The sequence below is a fragment of the Balaenoptera musculus genome, chromosome 13, assembly GCF_009873245.2.
Source record: "Balaenoptera musculus isolate JJ_BM4_2016_0621 chromosome 13, mBalMus1.pri.v3, whole genome shotgun sequence".
NCBI lineage: Eukaryota > Metazoa > Chordata > Mammalia > Artiodactyla > Balaenopteridae > Balaenoptera > Balaenoptera musculus.
Window position 1 is genome coordinate 4,130,530 of NC_045797.1, and position 15,875 is coordinate 4,146,404.

The 15,875-nt window shown below is 39.4% G+C and overlaps 1 protein-coding gene across 4 annotated transcripts in view; it reads right to left on the reverse strand.

Annotated features, from left to right (window-relative positions):
* Positions 1–15,875, reverse strand: part of TMEM182 (transmembrane protein 182) — a 373,493-nt gene that overhangs the window by 11,947 nt on the left and 345,671 nt on the right. For 2 of the 4 annotated variants that reach the window (XR_005022394.1, XR_005022393.1), the window contains one exon: positions 4,630–4,981. The gene's annotated coding sequence lies outside the window, so the exon portion shown is untranslated. Of the gene's footprint in view, positions 1–4,629; positions 5,142–15,875 lie in introns of all 4 variants that reach the window. The other 2 variants (XR_005022392.1, XR_005022391.1) reach the window with 2 other exon arrangements.

The window sequence follows — 15,875 nt, forward strand, 5'->3', positions numbered from 1 at the left end:
GTAGTAATTCTGTCGCAACATACAAATGTATCAAATTAACAGGTTGTGCATCTTAAACTTACACAATGGTATATGTAAATTATATTACAATAAAAATTTAAATACAAAAGAAAAAAAGATGGAGCTTAGAGTGGGGAATCAGAAAACCTGGATTCAAAGTGTGACTTTGTTACTTTTGAATGTGAACAATTAAGTCCCTTAACTACTTTCATCTCAGTTCCTTTGTATGCCAAATGATTATACCAACACTTGCTCATAAAGGTATTATAAAAACGATTGAAGAAGCATATGTAAAGTAATACTTTCGAGTATAAATGTTTAACTCTAAAGTGATATGTATTATGTGATGGTCAGCTTGTGCTTCTAAGTAACACGATGTATTACTGTTTATATATTGTGAGTCTCTCCAGCCCAAGACCACCAGGAGCACACTTGTATTTGGATGAAAGTTGGATGCGTTGCTCATGGCAGAGGGAGGGTGCACAGGACCTGACAGGAAGCATCCTCTCTAACACCCTCAGTAGGTATTACCTTAGAAGGAGGGTAGACAAAAGTACAGCTGAAATAAGCTGCATTTAATTGTGCAAGAAGCAGTGGTCATTCATAGGAGCCAGAATAGAGGGGTGTTTGGCCATTTTTGTGGTTTAGAGAGCGGTGCTTATGACTTTGTTGATCTTCAGCCACGATTGTGCAGCGTTCTTGTTTTTGTCTTGTCCATCACAGAGTGATCTTGTCTGATGCAGCTGTTCTGTAAAATTGTTTCTGTTCAACAGGAGAACACCAGGTCCTGGCTGTGAGTACCACCAGGCCAGCTCCTAGAGGTCAAGGTCTGCTTTTCTCCTTCCTGAAGTAAATGTGTGTACGTGCACACGTGTATATACACATATCTAGAAGCTCAGTGTCAAATTCAAATTCTGTAAAACTGAATAAATTAAATTCTCAACGTATTTTCATTAATGGAGATGAAATCCTTTCCATTAAGAAAATTCAAGCCAACTCTTTATAATTTGGGAAATTATATAGTTCCTTTCTTTTTTATATACTTCCTTTCTTTTTTTAGTTAGCTTTAAGATTAAAGCTCTATAATATTGAACCAAAAAATGTGTAATTGTCAGATAGCTACAAGTGGTATGAAAAGTATAACCAAGTGTTAAAACATTAAGCAAAAAATAATAACTTTCTTCCAAAAGGGAGAACACTTAAAACTTTGTTGAGGTGAAAAATGTAAATAAACAAAATTTATATGGATGTTTTTCTGAGTTCTAGGTCTGATTATGTCTTGAGCTACCCTGTCTGCCCACTGCCAACAAGAATGAAAAATTATATTTGTGGGGGAAAGAAGAAATAATTATTATTTCCAAAACATAGTGATTGCAGTATGTAGCCCTCAACGATGCTGCTGAAGACAACACAACAAATCGTCCTCAGTCTCAGCCATGCTTGTGTTTTGCACGGAACTATCTATGCCAAATGGTCATTTTTCTCACATTTATTATGTTAACAGGATAAATGCCAACATTTGTCAACATCTTGTAAATGATGCGTCTTAATGAGGCAAGCTACTGTTTCACTCCTCCGAGGAATTTCATAGCAGAATAAGCAAAATATCAGGTTAAAGCAAGTGGGAGGAGATTCCAGAGAGCAAACCTTTCCTATGAACATATATTCCTTGAGGTTTTGCTTAGAGTGTGTTCTAGGATCCAGGCCAATTTGGCCTAAACCTTTATACAACATTTTAATTATATTTTTAACAAATCCTGCAAAATGAGGTTCACATGTTGATTCAGCCAAAAAAAAAAAAAAAGCAGTATCTACAAGCTGAACAGAATGCAAGAGAGAGGGAGTGATTAGCGATGTTGCCAAAAACCAATGAATACAGCGTTTTTATAATATCGTGCCCCATTCCATTCATATTGGGTAGATATAAAGACTGGTGGAGGATACATCCCTTGTTCTAGAGTAAATGGACCAATAAGTTTTTATTTTACACATGTGTACTTGACTCAGAAGTAGAAAACGTGGCATTTACAAAAACACGGTTAACCTCCTGAGGATGTAAGGCCAGACAAATGTTAAATAAGATAATGCGTAGGCTTGCCCATGTGTGGAAGTCAACACAAGATTATAGTTAAAGCCATAGGTTTGGGATCAGAAATATTAAGTCTCTGCGTTTAAGTCCTGACTTAAACTGAATACACTTGGGCAAAGCACTTTATTTCCCTTAATCTCAGTCTCCTGATCTGTAGAATAGAGATAATAATGCCTACTATATGAGATTATTACAATAATTAAATGTGATAATATACATAGAACAGTGCTCATTAAAAAGCAGTTATTGTCACCATTGTATCTGCTAATGAAATTGAAAATTGCTAATCCCTGTCATTAAACGTAAACAGTGGTGGCTGGCTGCTAACAGTTCTGTAAAATAACACGCGTCTTATTGCATTTAGGTTTGTGGGTTGGAGAGAATGGGAGCTTCCTATGCGAACCTAGACTCCTTTACAAAGTAATGAGTAAAGACTTCAACATCTTTATCCGCTATTCAACCCTCGGAAGTGTTTCCTACTCAAATACCTGATCTGCAGATAAAGAAAGATTTGGCAATGGGATTGGCAACAATGACCAAACCTTTACCATCACTATGATTATCTGAGAGTCAAGGTGGCAGCTGCAGCTCTGGGCATTTTGTCCAAATCCCAGGCAAGAAGAAGCAGCACGGCAACTATATCAGGAAACCAAAACTTTCACAGAAATCATAAGCACGTTTCCACATATATATCACAAGGCCACTCCTAATTTGTGTTTGTTTGGTTTCCTTTTGTTTTAAGTTGGACATTTGCAACTACAAACAGAACCAGGGCTCTGCTAGTAAGGAAATTAGATTACCTAAAAGATAGTTAGTCAAATCACACTATGTGTAGTGGATAAGTGGTGAAGGGAAGGTTGTCAGTGGAAGGGAGAACAGGGCCGAGAGGGAGAGACAGAGTTGGAAACCAGTGGTGCTAAGGAAATTTATATTTTTATCCTAAGTGTTATGGGGAACCACAGGAATGCATAGATAGATGTATGCTTTAGGAATATCACTCTCCACACAGTGTGAAAAATTGGACTGGAGTGTACAGTGGGGTGTGCGGCAATACATTCACTCTGCTGATCATGTTAAGGCAGATCATGGCTTAAGTTTTGGGCTTATGGAATGTGAAGGACTTTTTAGGTCACCCAAGTAGAGATGTTAAACAGCAGTTTGGATAAATAGGTCTAAAGGCCAGAAGAAAGATTAGGCCCATAGACAGAGAGTTGGCAATATTTAGCATAGAGAGAACCAGAGCCATGAGCATAGATGAGATTGTACGAGGAGAATGAATAAATTCTGAAAGATGAGTGGAACGAAGACCATCTACTCAGAGAGACATTTGAAAACCAAGGAGAAGCTTTGAATGATTTGCTTTGCAGAAAGAGTTGTTATAGTTATAATGGAGTGGCAATGTATTGAGGTATTGAGGACCTGAGGTGCCAGTTACCCAATAAAGCCTTTTACAAGCATCCTTTCATTCCAAACTTAGAGCATCCATGGGAAGTAGATACTTTTACTGGGGATTTAGAAGAAAGGAGACTGAAGCTTAACTACATCAAGAAACTTGCCAATTAGGAAGAGATGGATCTAATATCTAACAGGTGTTTGTTTGTTTGTTTGTTTTTTATTTCAGGGATAGTACTTTTATCCATTATAAGCCAGTTAGAAGAGAATGAAAGGAAGAGCTGACCAGGGGAAGATAGAAAGATTCTGACCAATAACTGGACACCTGGACTAGAACATCGAATTCTGCCTAGTTGCATAGTCCCCTTAAGGTGGTACAAGATTAATTACACGAAGACACCAACTGTCCTAAAAGACCTGACATGCGAGAGATTATCCCCTGATCCAATCAGTCATCAAATCCTATTTCTTTTCCTTCAGAAGGGTTGTAGTATATAACAGGAAACACTTGTTGAGACATTTCTGCTATGTTCCCTGGAAAGTAGGCTTGAAAGCATTGTTCAGCAAAGGAAAAAAAATGGGGTCCACATAGGGTGGGAAATAAAAACCAGCATCGAAGTTGATCAGACAGTGTGAAAGAGAAGTGCACTCAGAAACCCAGACCAAGACTTGGAGCCAGAGTCATTCATTTGTTCACTTAGATAAAATCAGTTGGTACCCATGGTGTGCAAGGCAATGGACTAGGCCATGAAGAGAGGAAATGATGGTGGATGGACAGGATCTTATCTCAATGAACCTACGCTACTGGGGAGGTAAAAGCCATGAGCCATGTCCCTAAAACATGAGAGGACTCAGAAAGACGGTTGATCATGTCTCTCTAGAAAACATGTTGAATGGCCATAGTGAGCCATCTATTTTTTCCAAGCATTAGCTTTATTCACACACACACACATACACACACACATACACACACACACACACACACACACACACACACACACACACACACACACACACACACACAGAATCCAAATGGTTGGTTTGTATAACACGATGAAGAAAATAATCTATTTTCTTCAGTAAGTTCCATTTTATACTCCCGTCTTGGAATTAATCCCTCATTTTTGACTCCTCACAGAATCACTCACCTTAATCATTATGTATGACTCTAAATGATTTGTAACTATTTCAGAAAACTGTTTCTGTCATCCAAGAGTCCCTGTCGTCCCATGTGAGTAATTAAGGAACATGCTTAGGTTCTGACGGTGAGCATCTGACACCAAACTTTGAAAGCATCCTTGACCTCCCAAAGCCAAGTTTTTGGAACATACAACACGTATTCAAAGTCCAAGGTGGTCTTTTTATTTTCTGAACTGGCCACATAACTTTGCTATTTTGAGAGCGGAGGCCACAACTCTTCAGTAATGGATTGCTATATTTTCTTTCTGGAAAGTCTTGTGATTACCGAACAGGAACAGAAGGATTGCTAGTAGGAGCTCCCTGGGTGGGAAAAGAGGAAGAAGAGGGAATAAGACTTTCGAGTTACCTGCTTGGTAGAATCTCTGGGCAGGATTGTTGAAGAGGACGCTGTAGGTAATCAATGGACGCCTCTCTTCCTGGTTCACCTCCAAGTCACTCCAAGGACTCAAAGCATCAGACACTATTTTAAGGTAAAGAATCAGAAAGTACTTTAATTACATGACACATTAATATGGAATGTGCTTTCTGAACTACTTTCTTGATACACTGTGTGTGTGTGTGTGAAGGAGAGCAATGACAGAGGTTTAAATTTAATAGGGGTCAACTCAAAACCAATTTTGGCCTGAAGTTGGAAACTTAGAAACTGCAGAAGTAGAAAGAATTAAATAAACAGCATGTAATAAAAAATGTGGACGTTCCCCATGAAAATATATACACTTTCTTTCCTATTAATTAGTTACTGTCTGGATCTTAAATCCCAACTTGAAGATAAAGTCAGAAATAAGAAAGTTACACTGATATTACCAAACAAAGCCTACTGGCCAGAAGGCAAATGTGTACTCATCCCAGAGGTCCATATAAATAGAGAGAAAGAGAACAGGTGATTCAAGCATGATTTTATCCTTGCTGACTCCAAGGCATCCAAGGTTATTATTAAACATCTCGGGGACAGGGTTGGAATTAAACAAATTGTCTCCAGGAATCTTTTTAAAAATTATTTATACATTTGAAGTTTGTTATCTAAAGAGAACACCTAATACAGATGATAATATTGATACAATCCTGATTATTCCTATGGGACAGTAAATAAATTCAGAGCTTAGCTTGTTTTCCTCTTTTTCAAGAAATATTATTTCCATTTATGTGTGCTATTATAAAGAGTAGGAGGATTCTGGAGAATGAAAGCATTAACCATGTAGCAAAGTAAAGACACACACTGATTAAAGGAAGTAGAAGAGGTTTAACATGAGAAAGAGATACTAAGGTGTTAGCCAAAAAAAAGTAAGCCTGACAACATCCAGTGTTGGTGCAGCTGTAGAGATACAAGACTCTCAAACACAGTTAACGGGATTATAATTTAGTGCAGCCACTCTGGAGGGCATTTTGGCAGAATCAGGTATAACTGAAAAGGTGCATGTCCAGAAATTCCACACTTCCACGACGAGCATCCAGAGAATGAGGAAATTAGGTCAATAATCAAACCCTATCAGGTACGCTTGTCTTCCTGATCAGTGTTCGTGGAAAATTTCAGAGGAAGGACACTCTCTGTGCAATTCAGAATGCCATTACACCACATTAGATGTAGTGTGGCATTACAGTTGCCATCTTGATTGCAGACTTAGATATAGGTTCTTTTCCTGGCTCTGGCATTGAACTAACTGCTGCTTGACATTGTGTAAATTATCTAATTTTTCTGTCTTAATTTCCTCATCTGCAGCATGTCAGCAATAGTAATATCCACTTCATAGACTTATTAAAAGGATTATTGAAGAAAACGTATGTAAAGCATCTAGGAAAGTTCCTAGACAGAGTAAGTATTCAGTAAATATAGTTCTATAGGCATAGCAATTGTAACTATTAGTATACAGGCTTTTTTCAGACAAGCTGCTTAAGCATGTTGTCTATTAATTTTTTAATAGCCTAAGCTATTGTCTTTAGAAGGCAAAGTCACCCTGGGCGTTTGGACCACCCTCAGGAGCAAGGCATGGCTGCTGAGGGAAGCAGCAGTGTCGAAAGACAAGATCCTCAGCCACGTAGACAGACAGCACTCAGCTGAAGACTAGGAGACCCCCACAGCGTCTATAAAGCTGGCAATTGCTGATGTGTTTGGACTTTAGCCCCACAGATACCCAGAGGGAAGGTTAAGGGTTACAGAGTTTCTCCTTTACCACTGCACACAACTCCTGAAGGAAGAGTCTAAAGTCAGCCAATAGGTAAGTGGTGATGACGATGACGACAGGTCATACTATGTGCCAGGCACTGTTCCCAGCAATTGACTATATTCTCCCTCATTAACCCCACAGCAATCTTCCGAGGTAGGTACTATTCTTATCCTCACTTTAAAGATGGGGTAAGGGAGGGACACTGAAAGGAAATAAGTTGCTCACAATAACACAGTTAGTAAATAGTGGAACCAGCGTTTGCACTTAGATGGACGGTTTCCAAGTTTCCTGGCTCTTAACCACCAGCAATGGGTCTGAAATCAAGAACCTAAATAGAGGCTAAAGGCGTGGATCCTTTGCCAGAAGCCATTACCCCATCTGCCAGCTAGATCTTGGGAAAGAGTCGCTAAGCTACATGGTAGAAGCTGGTTGTATTGAGTCTAAGCTGCGTCTGAGTGAGGCCAATTTTAAGTATTAGTGTTCAGCTGGTGCAAAGTGTGCAAATCAATGTTATAGTAGTTTAAGCTTGAGCTTAACAGGCAAACATTATTCTGATACTGCTGTTCTCTAAGAGAGAGTAGTCTTTCTCTATTCTTTCATATGTACAAAATAATAATAATCATTTTAGAAAGCTGAGTGTGCAGAAGCTAAATCTACAGTTTATTTCTTTTTTAAGTTATCACTTTAAGTAGGCTCTTGCAAACCACTTAGCCGAGGGGAGGTCCTAACACACTGATGTTATTGATAATGTGCTCATCTATTCTTGACTGACATCCTGTGTTGCTCTGTGCCCCCAACTGCTGCTATGAGCGTGCAATTTCCACTGACTTCGTAGAATTGCAAGCTGGTTGGCTTCTTAGAAGTAGAGAGGGAAAAGGCTAGAAACAGATCCTTGGCTGACACAGAAGGAAAAGAATGCTGCAAATTTGATGAATAATAACAGTCCTATTTGGATGAAGGTGCCAGAAAATAGAAGCAAACAATCTTAAGATGGGTCAAGGCTACTTTCTACAGAGAATGGCGTGTAATGCTATCTGATGAGGGGAATGCATTTGTTTCTTTTCTCTTGTGCCTGCTAAGTTATGTAGGATTGAAGGGGTTGGAAGAATAGGGAAGTTACAGAGATGCAAGCTGAATAGCACTAGGAAGAGGGCACTGCACAATTCCAGAGGTTAGGATGTAGATTCTTCGGCCAAAAGCAGACCGTTTGCAATTGTGTATGCTTGCAAGGGAAATAATGGCTTTCCATTAGTCAGTATGAGTAACCCTGACAATATATGTTTGAAAGGCTTTTTTAAAAAAAATGCACTGGGATTATTTGTTAGGCTGAAACACTTAGAAAATCACTTTTAGTAATGTGGCATGGAGCAAATTAATGTGTGTTCATGTCCCTGTACCGTGTTTCTGATTTTTCTTTTTCTGTCTACGTGAGGCAAACCCAGCATTAATGTCCTGGTGCTTAGATGTTTAGGCACGGGGAGAAGGGAGTCCCAGCAGCTGGAGGAATATGGGTTTCAAACCAGTAAGATATTGAGCATGCACTGGACCGAGTGATACTATTTAGACCGAGAGTGAACAGCATTAGTGGTTCATATGCTTTTTTTCTCAAAGTATCTGTGCTTTTTTTATTGATTGACCAGAAAGTTAACCTTTATTTACATTTATCATAAATATATGATAAATTTTTAATTTTTAAGTTAAATTTGTCTGTGAAAGATTTGGTGTAAAGAAATGCTTAATTTTTAATCAAATAGATGAATAATTTTCTATATAATTTGGGTCATCAGTTTCATACTTAGAAATCCTTTGCTCATTCTAAAAATAGTTAAACCATTGTTTTTTCTTTGCAGTTTTAGTGCTAGTGATATTGATGGTGATGCTTTCATATTTTACACTCAATCCTTCCATGTATCTGAAATTCTATCCTCAACCATGCTTATTTAAAACTAAGATATTTAGATCACATTTAAAAATATATACTTGTTGAATTCAGTTAGCAAGAGTGTTGATCTAGTTTTTCATAATGACTACCATCACCAAATTCAATCCAGGTAATATGCTTTAGAAAAAAAGACACACACAATCTGCACTGTTAAGTATTTTTCCTGAGAGAGCCTTTAACATTTTCAGACATTCTGTAAGAAACCCAATCTCTTTTAAACCCCAGAGAAATAACACAGAGCACTTAAAGATTACAATTATTATGTGATATGTTATCACCAATATTTTTCGCCAGGTAGCTGTAGTTTTAAAAAACAAAACAGTGCTAAATGTTGGTCATCTTTGTGCTATTTTGTGAGCTATCCTCTGCACCCTTAAGATAAATTCTTAACTCTTGTCTGCCAGGTCACTGAGTACATTGTTGGTATCACCACTAACAACTAAAACAATAGCTCCTGCAATCAGAACAGTCCGGTACCCAGACTGCAAGCTCCCCCACTCCCAAATGCACTATTACACACAGAAGTAAGCACAGCCTTTGTCTTCGACAAGAATTGAATGAGCACAAGAAAAAGAAAAGATAGCAGAGAGTAAGAGCAACATTAGGCTTTCCCGGGTTCTAAAATAAAAGTCTCAAAACGTGTCCCTCACCTTAAACTACCTCCTTCTGCACAGGAGGGGAATTAGATGTTTTATTGAGAACGGAAGTTTAACTTATAGAAAAATCACTGTCATTCCATCAATGGTCCTAATGGAGAATCGCTTATTCTAAGAACGTGGTTCACTCCACTTTTACATGAAACCCTTAATAAAGTATGGCTGTAACTTCTTTGAGGGAAGTCAACTGGGCCCACGTTGTCTATAATTACACCCTAAAATATCCTGTTACAGTCAGAAAAAAGATTTAAATCCATATGAATAAAAAGTAGTTAGATGGGAATGACCTGAGGCTGTCCATCACATAATCCACAGAGAGAAATCAAAAGTTTTACAGAGAAATCTCACATATAGCATTTGTGGATTATTGGACACATTTGTTCTTCAATTAATTATATATTAAAATATACCTAGTTCTCTCTCACCAGTATGGATTTATCTATTCTCAACAAATGGTTTAGCTGTCAAAAATAAATGTTGCCATTCATTGTAAACAAAAGAAGAAAGGGAATTTTGGTGAGTATTACTGTAACAGCAAGAGCAATTATTATGTACCAGACTTTGGACTAGAACAGGTGTCCCCAACCCCCGGGCTGTGGACCAGTACCGGTCCGTGGTCTGTTAGGAACCAGGCTGCACAGCGGGAGGTGAGTGGCAGGCATGAGCAAAGCTTCATCTGCAGCTCTCCATCGCTCCCCATTGCTCATATTACCGCCTGAACCATATCCCCTCCCCAACCTCGGTCCATGAAAAAATTGTCTTCCAGGAAACCGGTCCCTGGTGCCAAAAATGTTGGGGACCGCTGGACGAGAAGATTCTTTCGCACCTCTGGATGTCTACCAGCAAACCAGGTGTGCAGCTTTCCTTACACGATTCTTCCATTACAATGCTCATCACTCTGGCGTGTGAAAACACTCTGTATTTAACTTCTCACTGTATTGAACACATGTGTCTAGTGTGTGGATGAGTTAGTAAATCTCAGATATTGGTTACCTGTGCTTTAGTGATAGAAAGCAGCCAATCCTGGAATTAAGTCATTTCTAAAGGCTCTTTGAAGACAGTCACTTTGTGAAAGAGGTGAATGGCTATGGCAGATGATGTGACAATAGCCCGCCATGTCGGCACGAAGTTCCAGAATGGAATTGTTCTCACATGAAATAGCCATAGAAGAGAATCATTTGTCTCCCTAGTCATTAACGCTCAGAGGCACAACAGCTGAGGAAACTGCGGCAAACTGTTAGGAGGAGGAGAAGGAAAACGTGATTTAGTTCATATTTTTTTCCATGAACATGTTTCCCCGGAAAGGTATTCAATGGTACACACATGGATGTCACAGATATGGGCAGATGTACAATTGCATTGGAATATCTGGTCTCCCTATGTGAATGGGCTGTGGTTTTGATCCAGAGGCCCCCAGTGAAGATGCAGATGTGGATAAAGGTATACTCTGCAGACACACTGGCTAAAATGCAGGGCTCTGGGAGAACGCCCGACTGCTTCCCTCTGCAGTTCTCCTGGATTCAGGAGCACAGAGATTCTCTGCTTGACCAAACTCCACTCAGGCACTTCTGAACTCTCTTCTCAAAGAGGCCCTGTCTGGGGGACTTCCATGCTCATCTCTGTGTTGTCCAATTTTAGCAAGAATCCTGCTCCGTCAGTTTACCAGAACCTCCCATCCTTGCTCTCTGGTCATCCTTGATATTTGATCAGGTTTCTCCTCCACCCTCCTTATCCCTGGTGTTTCTTCCCAATAATTTTCCATCCACTGACACCACCCCCCAAACACACACACACACATGTCCTGCTCCTTAGGTATAAGTTCCCACTTTTCCTTGTATTTGGAATTGAACCCTATCTCTCTCTCCTACTGCAAAATCCCATTGCAGTGGTTCCACTTTGTCTCATGATAGCTCCCTTTGAATAAAGTTTGCTGCCTATCTTTTTTCAAGAAATCTTTTTAACAGGGGAATGAATTTGACAGAATCAACCAAATTACTGAACACCCACTCTCCCACCCACCCCCATGATAAAGGACTTTCTGAAAAGTAGCGAGCAAAGATACTTCTCATCTGTGAAGCCTCTGCAGCTTGCAAGCAGGTGTTGGAAGTGGCTGGATGGTACCAAACTGAGCTCATATTCTGGACCTTGGCCCAATAAGTAAGCACTTTCATATATAAGCATATATATAAAGAGATTCTGAGCCCACTAAACTTAACTCTTTTAGTTTTTCCCTGCTTATTTTCTTTGCATAGTTGAGACCTAAAAGATACACATGCCAACACCACCAAGGTCTGAATCGTCCTTTTCCTGTTAGTGCCCTGTGAGTACAGAGACTAGAATAATCTTCATAAGCTGCAGTGCAGATGTACCAGATTTGTCTGCCAAATGTCACACGAAAGCAAAGGAATTTGAGAGGATGGGTTGTCATCAAGTAGGGGCAATGACTTATTTATTCACTTGGAAACTCCCAGAGAGTTTTCTGGATCAGTGAAAACAAGCTAAGATTGGTTTACCAACATGTTCTTAAAGGTCACAGATGATTTTGAGGGCTTGTGTTGAAATGAATGTGCTTGGTAATCAAAAATGCATAAAATATTTGTTTCAAATCAGTTCTCATAAGTCACCACTCATCCAGGTGGAGATTAATAAGTATAGGGCCATTTAGTGAGTCCTGCTGTATGCAGAGAACATGTATAAGGAGGAACCTATACCAGATCGCTCGTGAGGAAGAATTGAATAATAAAGGGCTGGAAGGAAGCTTGTTGCAGGTGGACCCTGACATGAACAATGCAATAGAAATGGGAAATCAGAAGACATGCCTAGGAAGAAGGAAGCCCATCCTAGGGCATGGGGACCAGGGAGAGAGGCTGGGGTGAAGCTGAAGCCACAGGTTAAGACAAGCTGGTGCTCAAGCTGGCTTCAGAGTTACTGAGTACTTGTTCTAACACTTATTAGCTTTGTCATAAGGAGACAATATTATTTAGACACTCTAGGACTCAGTTTACCTATCTGTGGGAAAATCAAAATATTATAGTAGACTTATTTCACAAGTTTGTTTTAAAGATTAAATGTAGAACTACATATGAAGCATTTTGCGTAACTCCTGTAACATAGCAAACGTACCCCAAGCAAGCCAGGGTTATTAAGTGTTTTCTAATTAGAAAAGGTGATTCACATTTGGAATAGCACTGTTTCCTAACTCTAAAAATTTCCTCTTGTGATTCCCTCTATCTGGAGAATAGAGCTTCAACATATAAATTTTCAGGGGGACACAATTCAGTCCAAGATATTGTCTTAACCTTGTTTGTTTGTCCACCTTTGCAAATATTTTTTGGCCATATTTTTGGGGGACTATTTTTGGGTTCTCTACTCTCTATCAGTGATCTATGTTTCTATCCTACTGATAATACCGCACTACTTTGGCTACTATCGCTATATAATAGCCCTTCATATCTAAACAATGATTTCTCCCACTTTATTCTTCTTTTTCAAGATTGTTGGAACTACCTTAGGGTCTGTTCATTTCCATATTAATTTTAGAATGAGCTTGTTATGTCTACAAATATCTTGCTGGGATTTTGATAGAAATTGCATTAAATCCGTAGATCAATTTGGGAAGGACTGACATCTTTACTACTTGAATCTTCTAACCCACAAACACATTGTATGTCTTCATTTACTTAGGTGTTCCTTGATTCCTCTCTCAACATTTTGTAATTTTCAGTGTACAGATCATGTACATGTTTTGTTAAGTTTATATCTGGCATTTAATTTTCCTTGGAGTGTTTATAAATGGTAGTATGCTTTTAATTTTGCTTTCTATATGTTGATTTTTAGTATATAGAAATGTGATTGAATTTTGTGAGCTGATCTGATCCTGAGATGTCACTGAAGTTACTGATTAGCTCTGGAAGGGTTTTTGCTTATTTTTTGTTTATTTGGGTATTTTTTGTTTGTTTCTTTTTCAGATTCCTTGGGATTTTTATGTAAACAATTATGTCATCTTCAAATAGGAACAGTTTTATATCTTTATTTCTAATCTGAATGCCTTTTGTTTCTTTTTCTTGCCTTATTGCAGTGGCTAGAACTTCTAGTACTATGTTAAATAAGAGTAGTTAGAGTGTGTGTACTTGCCTGGTTCCCAATCTGAGAGGCAAAGTCTTTCAGCATTAAGTAGGATGTTAGGTGTAGAGATCACTCCTCACCGGGCTCTGCTGATACCAGAGGGGCAGGGAGGAGAAGTGACTAGCCCTGCTTCCAACCACCTTGTTAAGTCTCCTTGGTGCTAGGTGGGGATGGAGGTTCAGCCTGAGGCTAGATCCTGCTACCACCATGCCGGCAGGGGAATCTGAGCACGCTTCGTTTTGCAGGATGGGGTGGGGGCATGAAAGGTCAGCTCTCTGCTGGGCCCCACCAACACTTCCAGGTGAGGGGAGAGGAGCTCACTACCAGTTTCTAGAGGAGTGCAGCGAGGGTATAGCTTTCACAGGTATTTGGACGATATGGGGGGGAGGGGGAGAGGGGTATTTCCAAAAAGGTCTTCTGTTGATAGGTCACCCTTTCTCAGTCCTTTGGTTAGGAGAAACAGGCTTTTCTTTGGGGTTTTGTTTTTTGGGGGGTTTTTTGTCAGTGCCTATTGGTGATTCTGGATGGAGGCTCCTGCTGGGCATGCAGGGTACTGTCCAGGATATATAAGAACAAAAAGGAAACTCAGCACAAGCCACTCCGCTCCTCATGTCCCAGAGACCCTACACAGTCCACCTTCTACTTTCCATCATCTTTCAGAGTCTTTTTTGTTTGTTTGGTGTGTTACGTCCAGCATTTTTATTTGTAAAAAGGAGAATTACAGGCTACACTGTTTTGCTGCAATGGGAGATTCTTGCCAGTGTCCTTTTAACATGCGGCTTCCTCCTGCCTCTCCAATCTCACCCCCTGCAATGCTTCTTCTCACTCATCTCCTCCTGGCCACAGTGTCCTCCTCACTCTTGCTCCAACATGTGAGGAAGCCCCACCTCAGGGCCTTTGCAGCTGCTGCTTCCTCTGCCTAGAGCCATGTCCCTCTAGATACTCACATGTCCTCTGCTCTCTGTTCAAGTAGTCTCTTCCATATAAGGTCCTCTCTAAGGAACCTTCATATAATAGCAAGCTTCATCCCAGTATCTGGGGCCCGCACTGCCATGCTTTATTCGGATTCATAGCAATCATCACTACTGGATGTGCTATGTCCTTACCTGTTTATTATCTGTCTCCTGTACTAGATGAAGGGCAAGGACCTTGTGTCTGTTAGTTCCCTCAATAATATGAGTCCAGTGAATGAATAAATGAGATAGAAATTATCTTTCCCATTTTCAAATGACAAACAAAAGTAGAAACTGAAGTGTAGAGAGATTAATTGACCTGTATGAGATTAGCTTCTTGGGGGAAGAACACTGCCTTGCACATATAGAGAGTAAGATTCTTTCCTCATTCCTGCTCCTCAGATATCAGTTAATTGACTGGACAATCACAAGCTGAGTGTGTTTAAAATGTCGCCCTGACAGCTGTGCAGGGTGTGTCCAACGCCCATGGCTCCCACGGACAGCAAAATCCTGTGTAGACCTCCACCTACCGAAGCCATCCTAGAAAAACCTTTTGAGAAAGCATTTGCCTGGGGAAATTCACGCCATTTCCCAGGCACGCATTTGACTGTTTAATGTCAATACTCAAGGATCTACGTGCTACATAATATTCATTACTTTATAATTATATTTCAATTTCAAAAATGTTCATTCTATTTGTTTTCAGGGAATCTCTTTTGAAACTTGTCAAGTAATTAGTTGATCAGCTTACCTTTCAGCATCAAGTGGTATTTTATCTTAATCTAAGATGTCTTTAATAACAAGGTATCAGTGATGTGATAATTCAATTCAGAAGGCTCCAGAGACTGACTTACATTATATTTGTCATACAAAAGCAGAGACTTACTCAAGTGGAATGTGAATATCTGTGTTCAGTTATATTTAGCACTGTGAATAAACTATGCCTTGAAGATATAACAAGTACTTCTAAACATAATACGTATAGTATATGAAAGTAAAGGGTGTAATATTTGTTTAATATAATAATACAACTATTTCATGATATAGTTCCTTTTCGCCTTATGTTTTGAAGATTTAGAGCCAAATCTAATTTAGTAATCAATTCATTTCAGGTGTCTGCAAGAACCACATCTTCTGCACCTTTTTAAATGGACTTTACACTTTTATTCTCTCCTCCCAACCTCTTCCTCTTCCCTCCCTCCCTCCTTTTTTCCTTTTTCTTTCTTCCTTCCTTCCTTCTTTCCTTCTTTCCTTCTTTTCTTTCTTTTCTTTCTCCCTTCCTTCCTTCCTTCCTTCCTTCCTTCCTTCCTTCCTTTCTTTCTTTTTCTCTTTCTTTTCTCCCTTCCTTCATCCTCT